The sequence below is a fragment of the Hyperolius riggenbachi genome, chromosome 4, assembly GCF_040937935.1.
Source record: "Hyperolius riggenbachi isolate aHypRig1 chromosome 4, aHypRig1.pri, whole genome shotgun sequence".
Taxonomy (NCBI): domain Eukaryota; kingdom Metazoa; phylum Chordata; class Amphibia; order Anura; family Hyperoliidae; genus Hyperolius; species Hyperolius riggenbachi.
This window is the reverse complement of record NC_090649.1, coordinates 410,150,325-410,173,178: the sequence shown is the minus strand read 5'-3', so window position 1 is coordinate 410,173,178 and position 22,854 is coordinate 410,150,325. Positions and strand designations below refer to the sequence as shown.

Sequence of the window (22,854 nt, the reverse complement as noted above, 5' to 3'; positions counted from 1 at the left end):
CATTAGGTGCAGAGGTGACTGAGGCATACTAAGCCACAAGGTGCAGAGAGTATTGAGGTATAATGCGGTCTGAGATACAGAGAAGACTCAGGCATTACGAGATGTGAGGAGCAGAGAGCACTGAGGTACACTGAGGCACAAGGTGCAGAGTGTGTGGAGGTATAACGAGATATGAGATACAGAGAATATTGAGGCATTATGAGACATGAGGGGCAGAGAGCACTGAGGTACACTGAGGCACAAGGTGCAGAGTGTGTTGAGGTATAACGAGGTATGAGATAAAGAGAAGACTGAGGCATTATGAGACATGAGGGGCAGAGAACACTGAGGTACACTGAGGCATGAGCTATAATGGAATATGATATGTACTGTACATGAGATTATGAAAGGCCTATCTAGTCTTATGACCGTCATACGCTCTACTTAAGGCCACTTCTCCTTTGTCCTAAAGCCAGGTCGCAGTCTTACTAGATATCCTAAAACACACTGCCTCTAGGTATGAATGTTGTACACTACCCCACCGTGTGCCCCCCCCCCCCCCCCCCCCATTCCCTTTAGATTGTTAGCTTGCTAGGGCAGGGCTCTCCCCCCCTTTTCTGTCTTGGAATTCATTATACATTTTATTTATCATGTTACTTTTGTCACTGTCTTTACCAATTCTGTAATTTGTATCAATCCTGCATTTTGTCACCAATTCTGTATTTTGTATATTAGTATATTCCATTTGTCTGTATTATTATGTGCCCCATGAGGTCATGTTGACTTGATAAATAGAGGAGCTCCTCTCGAAATGTCATTGCTACTTGCCCTATTTGCTGTATCCTGATGCCTCAATAGATGGTGCTGGGTCCATTCTCTTCGAATCCTTACTGCTGTTCCTGGGGCAGAGGGAAAATGACCATAGCAAGTTGCTCTTGGATGGTTGGGTGTCTTCGAATCCTTACTGCTGTTCCTGGGACAGAGGGACACCGACCAAAGCACATCGCTCTTGGATGGTTGGGTGTCTTTGAATCCTTACTGCTGTTCCTGGGACAGAGGGGCAATGACCATAGCACATCGCTCTTGGATGGTTGGGTGTCTTCGAATCTTTACTGCTGTTCCTGTGACAGAGGGAAAATGACCATAGCACGTCGTTCTTTGATGGTTGGGTGCCTTCGAATCCTAACTGCTGTTCCTGGGACAGAAGGACAACGACAATAGCACATCTCTCTTTGATGGTTGGGTGCTGGTTAATATTCTTCTGCTATTATGTACCCCATGTTTGTTTCTTACTTTGTACAGCGCCACAGAATATGTTGGCACTTTATAAATCAATAAACATAATACGCACAGTACATTACCATAATATACTGTGTACAACAGCAGGAAGAATTCTCTGGAGCCAGGCCTGTCAGACACCCTATCCTCCCCTGACATTATATTGTGACATTCCTTACAGATATCAAAAGATAAAACACATCAATAAAACACACTGCCACTCTATGAAATTCTTCTAACAATCTGGGGATCAGATGATCTATAAAAGGAAACAAAAGCGGTTACAAACAAACAAAAAAATAATGAAATCCCCAGGAAGACCATAAACAACTTTTTAAGTATAATTATCCGAGTTTAACCCTGTGCCACATGTTTCTCAGTAGCTGAGTCCCAGCAGTAACATCCATGTTAATTGGAAAGCAAGACAAGACCTTCTTTAACAAATAAGCAATGTAATTATAAAGCGAGTTAATAGCGTAGAGCCAGCTAATGTGTTCCAGCGATATTTTGAAACTGTAATCTGATACTACTGTTTCCATCCTCGTGCTGGGCTCTGCTCCTCTCCCTTGTTGCATGCTGTACTATTTGGAGCCCAGAGGGCAAAGCCAGCTCTAGCTGTTTATTAATGTTCAGGCAGTGGGCCTGACTGCCATGTATGCGGCACAACACCCACACCAGTCTATCCACGCTGAGCTGCCTGCATGGGTGACTTCCGCAACAATTCAATGTGCATTAGCAGGCAGCTAAACAGGGGGTTTGGCAGATGCTTTGCTGTAACATATGCATGGAAGGAGACGCTGCTATATTATTCTCCTACTGTAGCCAATCAGAAATGAACTTCTAGTTGTCAAGACTACAGTAAGCAGAATAATACAAGCTGGATTATTACAGGCTGTGAGGTCACTTGTACAATCCTTGCACACCAATCACATGCAATATCAAAGGGATCCAGGAAGTGTCAATACATTTCTGAATAGAAGTAATATCTGTAATTCATGTCTGTTAGAAACATTTTGTCCTAAAGATAGTGTTGAAAATGTTAAACCTCCTACACACGTATGAGGCATGTTGCCCAGCAGAGATTGGGACTTCATACCTTAGGCGACATTGCAAGACCAAGGCTGTGCAGATGTATAGCTAGCCTGTAGGCTAGTAACGTGTTATGTTGCTATGTTGCAAAGGGTCAATGGAGTGGTCCTGTCATGCAGGAGCCAGGTGAGAACAATGCAGTATCGGACTGGGAGGTGGAAACAACTGAGGAAATCCACCTGCTGGCCAAGCAGCAGAAACCCTGTGTTATCACTCCCAATAGAAATCTGTAGCAACTCTTCACTGCGAGTAGCAACACCTAATTACTGCTGCTTGGCCAACAACTGGATTTCCTCAGCTTTACCCTCTCCTAGTCCGACACTGGAACAATGGCCTGTCGAATCGCTGGCTGAGTGTGGATCAGGGCCGCTGTATAGCGACTGCATTATCAACAGATCGTCTGACTTTCATCTAGCATGTGCGGTGGGTGGACGTGCATGCCGTCTCATTGTCACTATGCATTTGTAAATGGCGAAATGCGTAGGGGGCGCTAATTTTACTTTTTTTTTTACAAACTGGAAATCGTAGTGCCGATCACAGCAAAACCCGCGCCCAAAAACAAGTGAAACTCAAGATCGCAGCATATTGCGATCTGCAGTATTTTTACCTGCAGAAGCCCCATTTCACAACATAAAATGTAACATGCTTCTGATCACTAAGGGCCCTTTTCCACCCAAAACTACGATTGCAAATACGATTTTCTTCAGTGTGGTTTTCCCTGCGATTTTCAGCAGCTATTAAAAAAAAAACTAATAGCTGCCAATCGCACACGCACCAAAAAAACACAGTATTCAGCCCTTTCTCGAATCACTGTAAAACGAATCGCACCAGTGGAAAAGGGGCTCTGCAATGAACATGTCTGTACAGCATTGAGCCCCAAACTATTGCCCAAGGGATGGAGTCCCAATCCCCATGTCTGACAGAAATGTAACATGTGTAGGCACCTTTAGCTATCATACAGTACATTTTGATTTTTGTCTGGAGATTCCTTTTAACCTAACATTTTATACTTTGACTTTAGGTGAAGAGGGGTAAGAAAATTCCATCCGTAAGGCCCCTTTCACACTCAAGCGTTTTCCTGTTTTTATGTCTAAGGGACACGAAAGCATCAGCGCGTTATGGGTCAACATCCACGACAAACCTGCATTGACCGGAAGTCATGAAAGACAATGGCGCCGCAGATATTTTAAAAATGTTCGCATTCGTGTGCGGCGTGCATGCATGGTAGCAAGTTTTGTCAATGCAGGTAGTCCCCGACTTCCGAATGCCCGACATACGAATGACCCACCGATGTGAACGGCATGGATTCTGTGTTTCTATGGGAACAAGTCAAAAAAAATTGTTCAAATTGGACTTTGGCAGTAGTAGTTTTTGAGAAAATCGATTTTAAGAAATTCAAAGAAAAATGGCTTTTAAACTTGTATAAGAAGGTACAGGGGGCAGAGGTGACACAGACAGGACCGGATTTGTACTTTTTACCGCCCAAGGCCAATTATACCGTCTGTATGGTTGTTATCTCCGTGTGCCGCAATGAGAATTCTATTTACATCATTGGATGTCACAGACAATAACTATTTCAGTAATACGCGTATAAATTATAAGTTATATTTTCCTTAAGAACTTTTATGTTATGTTTGCTAACCCATTGTGCCACCATGTGAGTTAGGCTGAAGAGTACCTGTAGGATAGAGCTTACAGGTCTTGCAGGGACGACACAAGTACACAGGACAGAGAGTTCAAAGGTTAAAGCTGTCCTTGTAGATAGGGATGGCTGCATGGAACAGCTTTACTGTCCCTCACTGAGCCGCCCCTAAATTTCTGGTGCCCTAGGCCATGGCCTATGTGGCCTTGCCAGAAATCCGGCCCTGGACACAGAGGGGGATCCTGGAGGCACAGGGGGGGTATAGAGGAGGTATAGGGGACAGAGTTGGCATAGTGTTCCCACTTATGAACAGATTCAGGTTAAGAACAAACCTACAGTACCCATCTCGTTTGTTAACCGGGGACTACCTGCACACTTGCTTGCAATGCGTATTTCTATCACAGGAAGTGAGCGCTAAAGAGCTTCACTTCAGATCTGATTCGCTGCCAATAATTACACGAATGCTCATTACCACGCATTACCGTGGGTATCTACGAAACTTGTTTTAGCGTTCCGGTGCAATGCGATCAATCGATCGCACTGCAACGCGAACACAGGATGCTAATGTGGAAGCCTCCTAAGGCCTGGAACCCACTAGAGCTTTTTTTTTTTAAGCATTTAGGGAGCGCTTTTCATCGCTAGCTATTTCCCTAAACGCTCTGCCAATGTAAATGGATGGGACAGATTCCACCAGAGCGACTGTGATTAAGGAAATCGCAATCGCAGAACATGCAGCATTTTGGGAGTGTTTCCATTCTAATGAATTGTATAGGAGCAGGGAAATCGCTCCCAAAATCGATTGCAAAACGCCATCACAAATCGCTAGCGATTGCAATTTGCGCTTTCTAGTGGGTTCCAGGCCTAAAGCAACATGACCTTGATGAAGCCAAATGGAGAGGAGTAAATAGCAAGCGTGGAAAGGTAGAAACAAGAGCTCCTGAGCCCTGCATCTAATTACTCAGGCAGCAGGATGGGGTTTGAGCAATTCGCGCATGCAATCAGATTTGGACATTTTTTCCTGGTTGAAAGTTGAAATGAAAAAGTTTTAAGTTGCAAAAGGAAAGTGGAATTTCACTCTAGAATAACTTGTCTTCAGTAGTGATAACACGCTGGAGACTTTATCAGTGTTGTGCAAAGAGCCTTCACAGACATTGCAGAAATGTTTTAACTTTAATGAACATGAATGTACCAATGTAAACAATGCCAGGTGACTGATGATTGGGGGCTGTGGGCTACTTTATTCCTCACATCTCTCAGAAGTTTGGCCAGCCACACAGGTTATTAATAAGCACTGCAGGTCACACATCTGCAGTATAAACTTTCTGTTTGGTCTAGGAACTGCATAGCGACTTCCTCAAGTTCTGCTATAAAGAAAGCATAGATAAGCACATGTCGCCATGCACAGTAAGGAGACTGCCAGGGGCTGTTTAGGAAATACCGTACATGAGGAATGCCCAATCAGATACACAATGTGTATGCTCTGGACTATGCTGTGGACCTATTCCGGATCATTTCAACAAACAGCCTGGGGCGAGCTGCAAGTGTTGAAATATGGAGAGGAGGAGGAGGAGCAAGAGACTGGGCGGGCAGGGTTGGATTTCTAGAGTGGCCACCAAGGCACGGGTCTTGGGCGGCAGCTGGCCAAGGAGCGGCTGGACATGGAAGAGGGATTGCTGCATATGGAAGAAGAGGCTGCAAATGGAATACAAAGGTTGAAAATAAGGAGCAACACATGGAAATAGGGAGCTGCTGCCAAGGTACCTGTAGAGAACTGAAGGAGGCTGCTGTACATGAATGTTAGACATGGAAGAGGGGGCAGTACAAGGAATAGGAGGGGTGCTGCACATAGAAGGGAAGCTGCAAGAAAGTTGGCTTAGTTGCGGAAACAGTATAAATCCAGCCTTGTGTGCAGCCACTAACCAATTGGAAAACTGTGCTGTAATCAATAACTTGATGCCTGAGCTTTCACAGGTGCAAAGGATGGAGAAGCCTATATGTCAAAGTGTTGGCCAACACAATCGTACATTGTCATATATCTGATGTCTGTATGGTGATTAAGACAAAAAAAAAACGATTGAACCAGAATCAACCAAAGTTGTACCAGTGCATTTCAATTTCTGTATAATCTTCAGTTTGCACATTGACCCACATACATACATGGTAACAGTGGCGTAGCTAAGAAAATATGGGCCCCGATGCAAGGTTTACATTGGGCCCTCCCAAGCACTATATACATAACAATTGATTCGGACCACCAAAACCTTCCAATAGCAACTACAGGGTCAGAAGTGCAAGGAGGGGATGGGGAACAGTTTGTTAATGATTACTACTAATAAAAGCACCTATAGAAGAGATTAGTACCAGCATAGGACCAATAGAGAGCTAATTTTGTGGGTGAGGGTGGGCCTCACGGGGCCCTTCTGGCCCAAGGGCCCCGATGCGGTCTCTACCTCTGCACCCCCTATTGCTATGCCCCTGCATGGTAACCTGGCTCTCTGACATGCACCATGTACTCTGCTGTGGGGGGAGGAGAAGCAGAAAGCCTCCTGTTGTGGTGGAATACAAGAGCAATCCACCAAGGAAAACCAGTCAAATCCAACACTATTTTGCAAGAAGTTGCATGGGGAGGACAGGGGACATCTGTCGAGACATTAGATTATCTCTGGAAACCGATTTCTGCTGCAGAAGTCTAATGTCTAAGCAAGGCAAGACTTTCAGCAAACATAACACATTTTCAGCTTTTACTTATTTGCTTCCTTCCCACCTAGTTCCACTAGCAAAAGATAATAAATGCTAAAGCACAAAATACATTTTGTGGCAGGTAATGCTGTTCTATGGTGTCAGATGTCGTTTGTATAATGTATGAGGGCAGACATATGACCAAGAGCCTAGGCATCATCTCACATGGCTTTCTGCAGAAGTGCCTGTTCTGAGCCACTCAGGGTCATCAACAGAGGTCCTGCAAATGCTTTGACATTTAATCACGTGACTGTGGCGTTATTCTTTGAAATTTAGGAGTAGACACAAGACGCAAAACATTAATATTGCACTTTTCTCCTAGCATACTCAAAGCACCAGAACTGTAGCCACTATGGCGCGCTCTATAGGCAGTAGCAGCGTTAGTCGTGGTTGACATGACAAAGTCTTTGCCCTGTGCGGTGTGCCACTGCCCCCCACCCATGCATAGTAACAGAGCATGTCAATAGCCTGCAGGGTAGCAAAGCAACTGTACTGCCTCAGCCCTGTACCTTCGTGCAACAGTTCTCGTACTTGTATACGTGGCTTAAAGGGACTCCAAGCAGTGCAGAAACTATGGAAAGATGCATATCATTTTAAAGCTCTCTTTCTCCTCTTTCCAATGATATATAAACCGCCACCCTACGCCTTTTAGTTTTTGCTATTTTCGCGATTGAAATTGCAGCAGCCGCGATTTCAATCGCGAAAATAGAGAAAACTAAAAGGTGTAGGGTGACGATTTAGGGGTCGTCAGAAAGAGGAGAAAGAGAGCTTTAAAATGATATCCATCTTTTCATAGTTACTTGTATTACACAGGACGACACTTTCCCCAGTGTCAGCAGCTCCATTCAGCAGAAAAAGTCGCCCTGTGTAATACAATATAACTATGGAAAGATGGATACCATTTTAAAGCTATCTTTCTCCTCTTTCTGGCGAAACCTAAATCGTCGCCCTACACCTTTTAGTTTTCTCTATTTTCGCGATTGAAATCGCGGCCGTGGCAATTTCAATCGCGAAAATAGCGAAAACTGAAAGGCGTAGGGCGGCGGATTATATATCATTGGAAAGAGGAGAAAGAGAGCTTTAAAATGATATGCATCTTCCCATAGTTTCTGCACTGCTCGGAGTCCCTTTAAGTTTACACTATGCTGTCTATTCACAGAAAAACTGTAAAAATTAAGTGTGCAGACAGGGCACGTAAATGTTACTGGACAGTAAGTAAGCTGCCTAATAAACCTCACTTAGTTTGCGTACCTTGCGTTAAACACAAAATGCATACGTTACTTGTATAACTGTCTTGCACGCTTGTATGCTGTCTGCGCAAGTAGATTGTACAGTTTTTAGTGAATTGACCCTCTTGCTACCCCCCAATCAATGTCTGACCTATGAGTAACCGACCATTGCCCACCAAATAGTGAAATGATGCAGCCTGGTAGTTGATTTTTTTCCACTGTGAATGAAAGTCACTTTAAAGGGAATCTGAAGTGAAAATAAACTTATGTTATAATGACTTGTATGTGTAGTACAGCTAAGAAATAGAATATTAGTAACAAAGACATGAGTCTCATTTTTGTTTCCAGTACAGGAAGAGTTAAGAAACTTCACTTGTTATCTATGCAAAAGCGCTTCTCTGAGCTCTCCCACAAAACTTTGGTGGCTACTGTGTTATTTTCTGAAGCACTTCGGGCCCATTCACACTTGGAAAATGCAAAAAGCTAGATTTGGATGTCATGAAGATTCATATGGATGTGCTCCTCTGGCGATTAACGCAAAATAAACCCGCCATTTACACTTCTATACTTCTATAGCACTAAACGTGATCGCCGGAAAATCGCCTGAAAATGGTGTAGGCTACAAATTTGCTTTGGTGATTTGCGTTAATCGCTGGCGATTTGCGTTATTCGCCGGCGATTAACGCAAATCGCCCAAGTTAGAACGGGCCCATAGGGTATTATTGCACTAGCACTTTAAAAAGCACTAGCGCTTGAGCGTTTTGCCAAAATCGCTGGCAAAACGCTGAAGTGTGAATGGGGCCTTACACATCAAACAAACCGTGAAAGACAATTTCAGATAAGATTTCACTGCAGGGAAGTTCAAAGGGTCATTAGCTCTGCTCTGTTTCATAGTTTAAAATGGAAAATAGTTTGTAAACTGCAAATATTAAACAATGCAATGGTATAAAAAAAAAGCTATATACTTGAAAATAAAAATATGACTCTTTTCTTTGCTACTAATGTTCTATCAATTATCTGTACTACACATACTATTCATTATATGATACGTTTTTGTTTTTCTCTGCAGTGTCACTTTAAGAAGTGTCATCATTGGATAATGTACAAGGAAGAGCCTGGCTGACACAACGACAACAATTATATTCATGAAAAGCTCGGTGTGATCTTTCACCAAGTAACCTCATCTTCAGGACAGCCACGAGAATGCGTGTCCAGGTTCAGAATATTCTAAAGTATTAATGCACCAGGCTGTGAACAACATGGCCTTTGTATAATGTACCAGGCAAGAAATATATGGAGAATTCTTTCACCAAGCTGAACCCATCTTTTTCCAGCTGGAAATCTCCTGTTTTGTTTCCAAAAGCAATACAAGACGCTAATCCCAGCGCGAGACACGCGTTTACTGCTATGCGCGTCCTGGAGAACCCAGGTACGGCACACACAGCAACACGCAAACTCTGCCAGTAGCTTGCATGAACAAACTTACAATTATGTCCCGAGGTGAAAGAATACTGATGAGATAAACAATTGCATCTATCCTCTTTCTCCTAGAAATGACTTTTTTTTAGATATCCCAGTTTTATTTTATATTTAAATCTACTTTTTAAGTTTTTACTCTTTCATTGTCTCTGCTCAATGACACATGCAGTAAAGTACGTTAGAGCTAAAATCTATGAACTGTTGACCCTTTTATCTCTTTCTCAGAAGCCATTTTCTGCTAGGAAAGTGTTTTATGGCCGTAATTCCTTATCAGTGAGGGTTACACTGTAGTTCGACCCAGTCCCGACCCGACCCAAACAGAAACTGTCACTTGCATACCTGACACTTAAACCTTTCAGGCAGAGAAAAAATAAAAGCGACACAGCCTAGTTATTAATGTGCTTGGTGCTGTACATATACATGTCTATCTCATCATGTCACATGTCACCTCGGGTATCCTTTAAAGTGTAACAGCAGTCACAGCACTGCATTCAGCGTGGCCTCACTCAGGCCCTTTCAGCCCATGTTTTGCACTTTGCTGATCGCAGTAGCACAAGTAATCCTATGGGATACTCCCACTGTGGCATTATTTCTGCCGGTCACAATTGCGCTGCATGTAGCATTTTCCCAGCGATTGCTTTGTGATTCCCATTCACTGGAACGATCATCAAGCATTGTTTGCACTGACCGAAAATCACAGCAAAACCCTGCGAAAGTCACTGGGGATCGGAACGAACCTCCCCGACTAAATCGGACATGTCAGTTGTTCAAAAATGAATACTTGCCGCAGGTGGCGTGCGTCAAAAAAAAAAAATCATTCATTGCGAAAAATTGTTTGAAAAAATTGCATTGTGGGTATGGACCTTAAAGAGAACCCGAGGTAGATTTTTTAAATCTGAATAGGACACAGAGACATGTTCTGTGCCTCTGTGTCCTTCTGGTACATGGCTTATTGCAACAGGTGTACTCTAAATCACAGTTCCCCAACCCTGTCCTCAACCCACCAACAGTACACATCTTGCAGAAAGCCACAAACATGCACAGGTAAGGTTATTTGTGTCTCAGCCAGGGTTGCCACCTCATCCCTTTAAATACCGTAACATCTAAATTATACAGGTTCTGGGGCTACTCACACAAAATCAGTTTCTAAACTGCATCTAACTAACCACAAGGCATGTATAATTCATATGTGTCGGTATTTAAAGGGATGAGGCGGCAACCCTGGTCTCAGCAGAGCTGATTAACTACCTCTGTGGATTTGGACAAAACATGTACTGTTGGTGGGACTTGAGGACAGGGTTGGGGAACACTGCTCTAAATAATGTTTTCTGTTTTTTTTTTTCCAATATATTGGGATGAACTATATGAAAGACATTTTTTTTTCAAACAAATGTGGAATTTCCCTTTAAGCAAGAAAGGGGAAGCAGAGGCGGACACACTTTTAGAAACTGCACTTTACAAATGTTCTACTCTGTAGTCTTGACCAATAAATTAGGAAACCGGCTCTTTTTTTGGGGATGGAATCTGCATTGCATTAGCCCTAGGATTAGTATAGTTCCTCAAACTAAAGGTGCCCATACACTTGTCAGATTGGCAGCAGATAGATAAGAAATGCATCTGATGATCTATCTGATGCGTTTTTAGAACATTTTTTACCAGGATAGAATTCCAATAGATTTCAGTTTGAAATCTATTGAAATTCGATCTGATGGCATTTTTTTGCCATCAGATTTCCATTAAGGCCAATGCAAACTGATAAGCAATCTCATCAGATCGACCTAATTTTTCCACCCTGCCAGCTCGATGGAAATCCATCGAAATCGATCGAAATCGGCCATCGATCGGTCGATTGGCCAACCGATTTGCAAACGATCAATCGATCGATCGATCGGGATCGATCGGTCGGCCAGAAAATCGGCTGAATGTATGGGCCCCTTAATGCTGCATACACACTTGAGATAAAAGGCTTTGGAAAAGGCAAGATCACAGACCAATTTCACCCCATTCCATGTAGTATGAGAGCCATACTCTACACAGTCTATTCTATGGAGCTGCACTCCCCATCAGATAAAATCTTTGCAAGATGCTGCACACAAAGATGCCCGTACACATTCAAAAGATCATTATCTGCAAAAGATCCATTCCTGCAAAATGCATTCATAGTCTATGAGATCTGCAGATCCGCATACACACCTTGTTAGACTTCATCTGCATATCTAGCAATCATCTGCAGATCTGAAAATCCATCCTGGTGGATCTGATCTGCAGATGATTGCCTGTTAAACAAGGTGTGTATGATGATCTGCAGATCTCATAGACTATGAATGCATTTTGCAGGAATGGATCTTTTGCAGGAACAGATCTTTTGCAGATACTGATCTTTTGAATGTGTACGGGCAACTTTGTGTGCAGCATCTTGCAAAGATTTTATCTGATGGGGAGTGCAGCTCCATAGAATAGACTGTGTAGAGTATGGCTCTCATACTACATGGAATGGGGTAAAATTGGTCTGTGATCTTGCCTTTTCCAAAGATTTTTATCTCAAGTGTGTATGCAGCATTAATGCAGATCACAGTGCTTGTCAGTAGCGCTTCTATCAGTCTGGGGACTGCTGTATTCAGCAGAGCTGTTATGTGCCTCAGGTCAGGTCGGCCACTGAGCAGATTGTGATGGTGTCACCACATAACTCTTCCCCCAAAGCCACTGGAAAGGCACTCTCATTCAAATGACAGAAAACAATCATTCTAGGCTGAATTTCCATTCACCCCCTGTTGTTCACTGTGCGTCCTAAAGTAAACGTCTATAAGTGCATCGTGCAAGTTCCTACATGATGTACCGTGTGCATTCTCCATAGCCGTACACCATTATTATTATTTTTTACTTATATAGCACCGGCGTCTTCTGTAGCGCTGTACACAGTTCAAAACAAATATAGGGGAGCAGAAATACACAAGTAGTTCAAAACTCTGTACAATCCGGACAACCAGCAAAACAAGTACAATATCAAAGGATGAATCCACACCTTGCCCAGAAAAAAAGGGAACAGGCTATCAGCTTTTTTCACCTATGGTGGGCTGGAGGAAGCCCCAGGTAAGTTCATATTGCGATTTTACAAAGATCTCAGGGTCCCTTTAAACAATCGCATTGCTTAGATCTCTTAAAGGGGAACTGAAGTAAGAGGTATACGGAGGCTGCCATATTTATTTCCTTTTAATCAATACCAGTTACCTGGCAGCCCTGCTGGTCTATTTCTCTGAAGTAGTATCTGAATAACACCAGAAACAAGCATGCAGCTAGTCTTGACACCTGATCTGCTGCACGCTCTCAGCCGTTCAGGGGCTATGGCTAATAGTATTAGAGGCAGAGGATCAGCAGGGCTGCCAGGCAACTGGTATTGCTTAAAAGGAAATAAATATGGCAGCTTCCATACGCCTCTCTCTTCAGTTCCCCTTCAAAGGAAAACGATGAAGAAAAACAGGCTATATAAATCCTCAATTTCGTTACAATCATAATCAGTAAGGAATATATACTTTTATTTTGTCTCGGATTTGAATCTTGTGTCCTACAATCAGCCCTATCCTGCTTCCCGCGATACTCTGATTTTCCCTCCATATAGAATTCTTTCTAGGAATCCCAGTCTGTAGGATGCATTGTCCTTGCTCAGTCTCATACTCCTCTTGCTAGAGATTCTTCCGCATCATACGTAGCGCCGGTGCACAATGTGTTGGGAAAAACAAGCTACCTTTGGGGAAAAGGGAGAGACACGGGCTGTAAACCAGGCCCAACATTCTCATACTAGCCAGGTAAACAATATTTTTCACCAACCGTGCAGCAAGAAGCAGCTAAATTTGCAAACCGATGATTAGGATTTAATTATTTTGCCAGAAATGGTAGAGCAAGGCCATGTGAGGGCATCACTTGTTTTTATACACAGAGAGGCTGTGAAATATAAAGGAGATTTTAGAACCCTGCAATAGTCACATGCAGTGCAGAAAAAGGGCACTGAGCAATATAACAATGATCCTTAATTAGTCTAGTGTATTCTGAAATCAAGCAAGCCACTGTACCACTTTTCCATCTTTCTGAGCACACCTGCCATACCTAGGTACCAGCGTCACCTGCTAGCTTCTTTCAGCACCAGTACACTCCAGTGGAGGGCCGGCCCGTCACTCTTTGCCGCCTGAGGCAAATGTGGCAGAGCAGCTGCCACCGCCCCGCCGCCCCCCCCCCCCCCCGTCCGGGGGGGGGGGGGGGGGGCGCCGAGCCGGAGGGGTAGCGGGCAGGTCGGGGTTATTGTGCCTAGCGGTGGGGAGGGGGGTCGGACCCCCCCCCCTTCCTCGCCTGGCTCCCCTGATCTGCGCTCCCCTCCAGCCTGTAATTAGTAAGCTGCTGTCAGATCGTAAGAGGCACGGGCGGGGAGGACTCACCTTTTCCGCGTTCCATCGTGCGCTCCATTGACGTCACTTCATGCATCGCCGTCCACTTACAATACAGTGGGCGGCGATGCAGGAAGTGACGTCAATGGAGCGCACAATGGAACGCGGAAAAGGTGAGTCCTCCCCGCCCGTGCCTCTTACGATCTGGCAGCAGCTTACTAATTACAGGCTGGAGGGGAGCGCAGATCGGGGGACCCAGGCGAGGGAGGGGGGGGTCCGACCCCCCTCCCCACCGCTAGGCACAATACCCCCGACCTGCCCGCTACCCCTCCGGCTCGGCGGCCGGCCCCCCCGGGCCGGTGCCGCCCTTGGAAGTTTGCCGCCTGAGGCAAATGTTTCACCCCGCCTCATGAGCGGGCCGGCCCTGAGTGGGTCCAAGGTTGAATTTAGTCAGAATACTATCTGCATTATTATTATTGATTTATAGCGCACCAACATATTCCATGGCGCTGTACAAAGTAAGAAACAAACATGGGGTACATAATAATGCAGACAATAGTATACACCAATATACAAAATACAGAATTGATACAAATCATATATATTTATTCCCCAATATTTGTTTTGTACTACGTACATCGCTACGGAAAATGTTGGCGCTATATAAATAAAAAATAATAAAATACAGAATTGGCAATTTAAGTGACAAAAGTTACATGATGTATAACAATAACATTTCTATGGCGCTTATCTCCCATAGGACTCAAAGCGCTTAGCTCTCTCAGATTCAGTGATTGGTAGTAGGATAAAGTAATAACACAGATTATGAAATTATATTTGTGCAAAAACTTAACAGGTCGGCTTTCTGTCTGGATTGATAAAACGTTTAACAAATTCCAAGACACAAAAGGGTGAGAGAGCCCTGCCCTTGCGAGCTTACAATGCTACAATCCACTAGCGAATGAGTACCAGGGGAATAATAATTACACACTGAGGGTCTTCATAGACCAGCCCTATGGGTACAGCTTACAATGCTCACAGTATATTGGCCTCCTAGATGTGATTAGCAGGTGTTTGTCACATCTGCATGGAGTTTGTATGTCCTCCCAATGTTTGGAGGTTTCCTACTGCTTCTTATGATAGGGACAGTGAACTATGACTGCAATAGGGATTAGACCAGGCATGGGCAAACTTGGCCCTCCAGCTGTTAAGGAACTACAAGTCCCAAAATGCATTGCAGGAGTCTGACAGCCACAGTCATGACTCATAAAGGCAAATGCATTGTGGGACTTGTAGTTCCGTAACAGCTGGAGGGCCGAGTTTGCCCATGCCTGGATTAGACTGTGAGCTCTACTAGTTGAGTTAGTGACATGTCTTTGGACTCTGCAAAATGCTGTGGAAGATGTCAGCGCTGTATAAATACACTATAATCATAACAATAATGACCTCTTCCCAGACACCATCTCTGTTCCCACCCAACTTAACCTGCTTCCCCTGGAATGTTACCACTTTTGCTGCTGTATTCTTAATTATCCTTCAGTGTCGTTTCACCTTATGCATCAGAGCAACTTTCACCTCCCATTCATTCGTCCAATAACTTTACCATTACTTATCACAATGAAATGATCAATATCTTGTTTTTTCCACCACCATTTAGGCTTTCTTTGGATGGTACATTTTATTAAGAATTATTTTATTATAAATCCATTTTAACAGGAAGATTTAGAAAAAAATAGAAAAAAAATCATTATTTATCAGTTTTTGGCCATTACAGTTTTAAAATAATACATGCTACCGTTACTAAAACCCATGTATTTTATTTTCCCATTTGTCCCGGTTATTACATTGTTTAAATTATGTCCCTATCACAATGTATGGCACCAATATTTTATTTGGAAATAAAGGTGCATTTTTTTCAGTTTTGCGTCCATCACTTATTACAAACCCATAATTAAAAAAAATAACACTAATATACTTAACTACATACATATAAAAAAGTTCAGTCCCTAAGATAACTATTTATGTAATTTTTTTTATTGTATATATATATTTTTTTAACAAAAAAAATTATGTGCACCTATCGAGGAAGGTGGGAGGTACGGAGCTAATTTTAAAAGTAAAAACATTTCATTATCTGGAAATGTTTATTTCCAGATATAATTTTAATATTTGGCCACAAGATGCCCTTGCAGCTCACTTCTGCATGCGGAAAGTTCCTCCGCAAAGCGGAAGTAATGGAAAGGGCCAATATGAATAATGATTGGCACTGCATGGGTCTGTGGTAAACCTGAGGCATATAGTATTGCATTCAAAGTTCCCTCTGTGAGGTAGCCAAGATTTTGATTGGCTGAGAAGCAGCTGCAGAAAGGCGTTGCTTTAGGGAAGCAGGTGATTGGTCGGCGCTCCTGGCAGGTGAAGTTCTGCCAGGTGTTGCTAAGGTAAAACATTGTTGCACCAGCCAATGAGAAGCACTTTAGGTGTATATAAGAGGGGTCCGTCGGCAGTATCTCTGCCTTTTGTTCAGAAGCGGTCTGGGTGAGCTCTGAGCTTGTAATACTGCTTGTATTACTATTGCTCCCCAGCCGCAATGGACATTGTGAGGTTGTTGGCTTCAAGAGCCGAAGAGCCTGGGGGATTGGAGATGCTGGCGAGATGTCTCCAGCTGGCCGAGGAAGAACAGCGGAGCGGCGGCGCAGCGGGAGGAGTTACTGACCTGCCGGCGAAGAGGGCCAGGAAGAAGCGGAGATCCTATTCGCCCGACGATCCCTGCGGCGGAGTTCCCAAGACCAGCGGAGCGAAGGCGGCAGCACCCGGCCCATCTGGGAAGAAGAGGAGACCTCCCGGCACTGAGCGGCGAAGTGGCGGACCGGGCTCTGCAGCGGCGACATCGGCGGTGAAGATTTTCCAGGTCCAAGCCCGCCCTTCGCTCCCTTCCCCTCCGCCGACCAATCCGGGCTCTGAGGAGGCGTGTCCTGCGGAAGGATTTGAAGTTTCGGCCAGTCGGGCCTCGGCTGTCTCTGTTGGGCGGGGCGAAGCATCGGAGTTCCCCAGCACGTCCGCTCCCTGTGCCAGCAGTGGCCCCGCCCACCCGGCGGCGACCAATCGGGTGGCCGCCGGCGTTTCTTCTGACTCCTCCTCCGATGACGACGCCGAAGAGGGGGCAGCCCCGCCTCCTTGCGACCAGGCATCCGCAGCGTCCAGCGGTGGGAGCGTGCACAGGCATGCCAGCGCCGCTGACCTCCAGCTACCAGGGCAACCTGGGTTGATTGGGTCGGCGGCAGCGGGCGGTGCAGCGCAGCTCCATGCTGGGGGAATCCACAGCGCCTCCTCCGCTCAAAGGATAGAAGTTGTGGGGCAGTCGGCCCCTCTCCCATCTCAAGCTGCTAGAGGTAGTAAGTATGCCTGCAGCAATGATATAAGTATTTTAATTCCAGCCTTATTGTCTGCTTTACAGGCCAGCACTGTTTCTAATGCTGACAGGGTTTGGTTAGGCAATGCTTCTATTGTTGACCCTGTTTTATCTTCTTCTTCTCCAGCTGTTCTCCCTCCTAACCCTCCTCCTCCTCTTATTGCTCACTCTTCTCAGCAGTCCTCTGCTATTCCTATTAGGAAACCAGGTGTTTCTGAGGCAGTCTACAAGGAACAAATGACATGTAAACTTTCCCCTCTAGGATTTCACTTATCAGCTAGTGTAAAAGAAAAAATTTGGAATGGGGATTATGTAGACTTACTATCATTACTACCAATAGCTAAAGAGTATTTAAAAACTGATAAAAAGGAGGAAAAATCTGAGGATGATAGGCGGCGTCCGGTGCCGCGATCATTTAACAATTGGCTACAAGCCTTCTGTATCTATGCATGTGTTATAGGTGAACGTTATCCTGAAAAGTGCCCGCAAATGTTCCATTATGTGGATACGATTCTTGAAGCATATAAGGCTTATGGAGGTTTCGGCTGGTTCACATACGATGAGGCTTTTAGGCAGAAAATCTCAATTTACCCAGGTACAGAATGGGGTTCAAAGGATGTGGAGCTATGGCTCAGCTTAATGATGCCTCAAAAGACAACAAGTCACAAAAGCACATCCTCTACTACCAGTAATTACAAAAAAGGCGTATGCTACGCTTTTAATGATAGTCACTGCAAATGGCCGGGAACGTGCAAATATCGTCATGAATGTGGTTTTTGTGCAGGTGCGCATCCCATAAGCAGATGCTTCAAGAAGGCGGCCACAGGTGCTCAATCAGGAACCAAGGAGCTTTTTCTCAAGGGCTCCCACACCGGTGAAGCTGGCAAGCATGTTACCGTGGCTCAAAATTTACCCCGACAGGGAGAAGGCTGCGCTTCTAATTAATGGTTTTAGCAGCGGTTTTGTTTTGCCAGTTTTCTCAGGAGTGGGCTGCGCTTGGGTAAAGAACCTTAGGTCTATGGAAACCCATTTGAGCATAGCAAAAGAAAAAATTCAGAAGGAATTGTGTGAGGGCAGGATAGCAGGCCCTTTCCCGTCACCTCCTTTCGAAAATTTCCGTATTTCGCCACTCGGTGTCGTACCTAAGAAGGAACCAGGATCTTTCCGTTTAATCCACCATTTGTCATACCCCTGTGGCAGTTCCCTTAATGATGAAATTTCTAGCGAATTGTCTTCAGTATGTTACACCTCATTTGACAAGGCAATAGAGTTGCTTCGCCCACTAGGCCAGAACGCCCTACTAGCTAAAGCAGATATTAAATCAGCTTTCCGTCTTTTACCAATTCATCCCACATCTTTCAATTCACTTGGTTTTTGCATAGAGAGTGAGTATTACTTCGACAAATGCTTGCCGATGGGATGTTCCCTCTCTTGTTCATACTTTGAGAGTTTTTCCTGTTTTTTGGAATGGGTAGTACAACTAATCTCTGGGTATAGTCATTTAATACATTACCTTGATGATTTCCTATTCATGGGCCCCGCTTCCTCCAATGTTTGTCATAAGTTGCTGGTGGCTTTTTCGGTAATTTGTAAGGATTTTGGCATCCCATTGGCAGAAGAAAAGACAGTAACCCCTTGTACATGCATTGAATTTCTGGGTATCACCATTGATTCGGGCGAAATGGAGTTTCGCCTGCCAGAAGCTAAATTAGTCAAACTTAAGAATTTAATTTTTACCCTGTTGAGAAAAAAGAAAGTTCTGCTAAAAGAATTACAATCCTTACTAGGTTGCTTGGCTTTTGCTACTCGCATAATGCCAATGGGCCGAGTTTTCTCTCGGCGTTTGTCTGGAGCTACCAAGGGTTTAAAATCCCCCTTTTCTCATGTTAGGTTAACATTAGATTTAAAAGAAGATTTGCTAGTATGGGCAGAGTTCCTTAACTCGTATAATGGGAGATCCATTTGGCAGGAAAATTTCGTAACAAACACAGAGTTAAATTTTTTCACGGACGCTTCCGGCAGTGTAGGCTGCGGGGCGTTCTGGAATAAGCGTTGGTTCTGTGCGGTTTGGCCTTCAGAATGGCTGCAGAAGGAGGTGACGGGAAACATAGTTCTGCTAGAGCTATTCCCAGTCGTAGCAGCAATGTATATTTGGGGACACCATTTTCAAGGGAAAAGAATAATAGTGCAGTCAGATAATAAAGGGGTGGTGTATTCAATTAATTGCCTTTCTTCCAAGTCGCCGCCAGTGGTAAGGTTACTAAGATTGTTAGTACTATACACTTTAAAATTTAATATTTGGCTGAAAGCACAGCACATCCCAGGAATAAACAATGATATCGCGGATGCTCTTTCCCGATTTCAGATGGAAAGGTTCCGGTCTCTGGCTCCATTAGCAGATCCAGTGGGGGAAGAAGTGCCTCTCTTTCTTTGGAGTCTAATTTGGGATTAATTGCCACAAGGATTCAACAATCTGTCTCCATGTCGACCTGGAGGGCTTACTCAGCCGCATGGAGAGACTGGGTTAATTTTGTTCAATTATTAGGCTCATCTGAATACCAAGTTTCAGAGGGTTTGGTTTTGCAGTATATTGCGTGCGGTTTGTCAAAAGGTCTGTCACATTCTCATATCGCTAAATCATTGGCGGGTATTTCATTTTTTCTCAAGTTGAAAAATCTTCCCGCTTGTAATTCTTATTTTTCTGTTAAGCAGGTTTTAAAAGGTCACAAGCGTTTTTCCAAGAAGCCTGATTCTAGGCAGCCAATTTCTTTGGAATTTTTAGATAAATTATGGGAGGCTACCTCTTCCGTTTGTTTTTCTAATTTTGAATCTCTTCTTTTTCGCTGTGCTTTTTGTTTAATGTTTTTTGCCGCCCTTCGTGTTTCCGAACTCATTCCGCGTTCTACTTCTTCTTCTAATGGTTTGCAATATGGGAATGTGACCTTATCAGCAGGAAAAGTAGTGATTTTCCTTGAATCCTCTAAGACTGACCAGTTAGGAAAGGGTTCTCTGATTGAGTTAAACTCATGGGAAGGGCATAAGTTGTGCCCAGTAAACAATGTGAGTAATTTCCTGCAAGTACGGGGTAATTCCCCCGGTATTTTACTTCGACACAAGGATGGATTAGCCTTGTCGATTTTTCAGTTTACTTCGGTGCTTAATTTATGTGTTTCAGCAGCTGGTTTAGAGGGTTACAAATTAACATCACACTCATTCCGTATTGGTGCCGCCACGGAGGCTGCTAGACTGGGCCTTTCTGACAGTGTCATCAAAAGGATGGGTAGATGGAAATCTGGAGCTTTTAAGCTGTATATACGCCCATAATATTTATTTCTGTTTCAGGGGCAAGAACGGTAGTCTGGATAGTGGGCCATTCCTATGTCTTTTGGGCCCATAACAGAGCCTATAGAAGATGCTACTCAACAAACCTGAACTTGGATCCTGTAAATTTTTCAGTATTTTGGCATGGTGTTAGAGGAATGTCGTGGCAGCAATTCAAGTACGTTATGTATGATCTTATCAGGGTTTGGCCTGCCCCTGATGTCCTAATCATTCATTTAGGTGGGAATGACATAGGAAAAATGAAGTCACTTGAACTGTTTTTTAATATTAGGGACGATCTCTCAATGTGTTCAGCTATCTTCCCAAATACGAAAATCGTTTTTTCAGAGATCATCCCTCGTTGGCTTTGGTACCAACCTTCCAATCTTCTCCCATGCGAGAAGATTGGAAGGCGCCTGAACCACAAATTGGAGAAATTCCTTCCAAATATTGGGGGATTTTCTTTCAGGCACATGGATCTGGAAGGAGGCCCTCAAGGGTTATATCGGCAGGATTTAGTTCATCTAAGCGATGTTGGCTTAGACATTTTTAATTGGAACCTCCAGTGCTGTATTGAGAAGGCTGTTGGTGGGGTGCCAGGCTAGTTTGCCTGGCGGGTGGGGTCCTACGGAGTCTTTATTCAGTTTGTGTGGTCTGAACCGTAGTGGTGGATCATATTATTTAACGTGTTTATTTATATCTGTTTATAAGTGTTAATTTAATAAAGTTATTTAAGGACCTCAACCTTTTATTATTACTTTAATCAATAAAGATGGCCACGGCCTTTAAATGCCAGCCTGGAGTCTTATTCTTTATTTATTTAGCTATTCATCTTAGAGTGTATTACTTAACAGTGTTTGCCTACAGTCCCATGGAAAGGGCCAATATGAATAATGATTGGCACTGCATGGGTCTGTGGTAAACCTGAGGCATATAGTATTGCATTCAAAGTTCCCTCTGTGAGGTAGCCAAGATTTTGATTGGCTGAGAAGCAGCTGCAGAAAGGCGTTGCTTTAGGGAAGCAGGTGATTGGTCGGCGCTCCTGGCAGGTGAAGTTCTGCCAGGTGTTGCTAAGGTAAAACATTGTTGCACCAGCCAATGAGAAGCACTTTAGGTGTATATAAGAGGGGTCCGTCGGCAGTATCTCTGCCTTTTGTTCAGAAGCGGTCTGGGTGAGCTCCCCTCCCACCCTTCCCTTTTTGTTTTCTTGTTTCTTACAGATCACAACGTCGTGGCAAGTCTTTATTGATCGACATCACGCCTTCGAGTGTGGATGAATGTAGTTGGGGTCCTACGGAGTCTTTATTCAGTTTGTGTGGTCTGAACCGTAGTGGTGGATCATATTATTTAACGTGTTTATTTATATCTGTTTATAAGTGTTAATTTAATAAAGTTATTTAAGGACCTCAACCTTTTATTATTACTTTAATCAATAAAGATGGCCACGGCCTTTAAATGCCAGCCTGGAGTCTTATTCTTTATTTATTTAGCTATTCATCTTAGAGTGTATTACTTAACAGTGTTTGCCTACAGTCCCATGAGTGGATGGGGCAGAAGGGGATTTGTGAAGACTGAGCCGTCTCGTTGATGGTGTCGGTCTTTCATACAGGGACTTAGATCAATGAATGGGAACTTTGTTGAGTGGTTTTGGACTAGTCCATCTCTTCATAGGGGATTCTCGGCAAGGCTTTTATTCTTTATAAAGATATTCCCTAAAAAGGATTTAAACAATGATGCTAGCCAGCCTCCCTACACAGATTTTTGGCAGTTGGACAGAGCAACTGCCATTCACTAAGTGCTTTTGAAAATAAATATATCCCTGAGAATCCCCTATAAAGAGATGGACTAGTCCAAAGCCTGTCACTTCTGTCAGATTTCTACTACCTACTGTAAGTGACAGCAACATAGGAGAAAAGTAATTTATGGCTCATTTTACTCTGAAAAAAATGTACTTCTTATTTGTATATGTTTCCACATATTTTAAATTTTAGTTTTTTGCTGTAGTGCCCCTTTAAAGTATCATTTTCAAAGTATATTCACTTAGTTTACCCTTCTACTATATCGATTCGAAAAAAATGTACAATCAAGATTTTATCATTAGTGAGCACCTTAATAATGATACACATGTCAATGAAAACCTAGCTTTGTTTCTAAGCCTTCCACTCAAAGCTGATGATTTTTATTTCTTTAGCCGGAGATCCACTTTAATTGCATATATTAAGCATCCACATAAATAGTAATGTAAAGCACAGTACTGCCTTCCTAGAACAGGTTACCTCAGGTTATCATTGACACATGTCCAAAAAGCAAGAT

At 43.7% G+C, this 22,854-nt stretch overlaps 1 protein-coding gene and 1 long non-coding RNA gene across 2 annotated transcripts in view; one reads left to right on the top strand and one right to left on the bottom strand.

Annotated features, from left to right (window-relative positions):
• Positions 1–22,854, bottom strand: part of SERTAD2 (SERTA domain containing 2) — a 124,265-nt gene that overhangs the window by 52,620 nt on the left and 48,791 nt on the right. The gene's annotated exons all lie outside the window — the stretch shown is intronic.
• LOC137570899 (uncharacterized) lies at positions 2,160–9,269 on the top strand. Its single transcript, XR_011031226.1, has 2 exons — positions 2,160–2,236; positions 9,026–9,269. It is a non-coding gene; the product is annotated as an uncharacterized lncRNA (long non-coding RNA).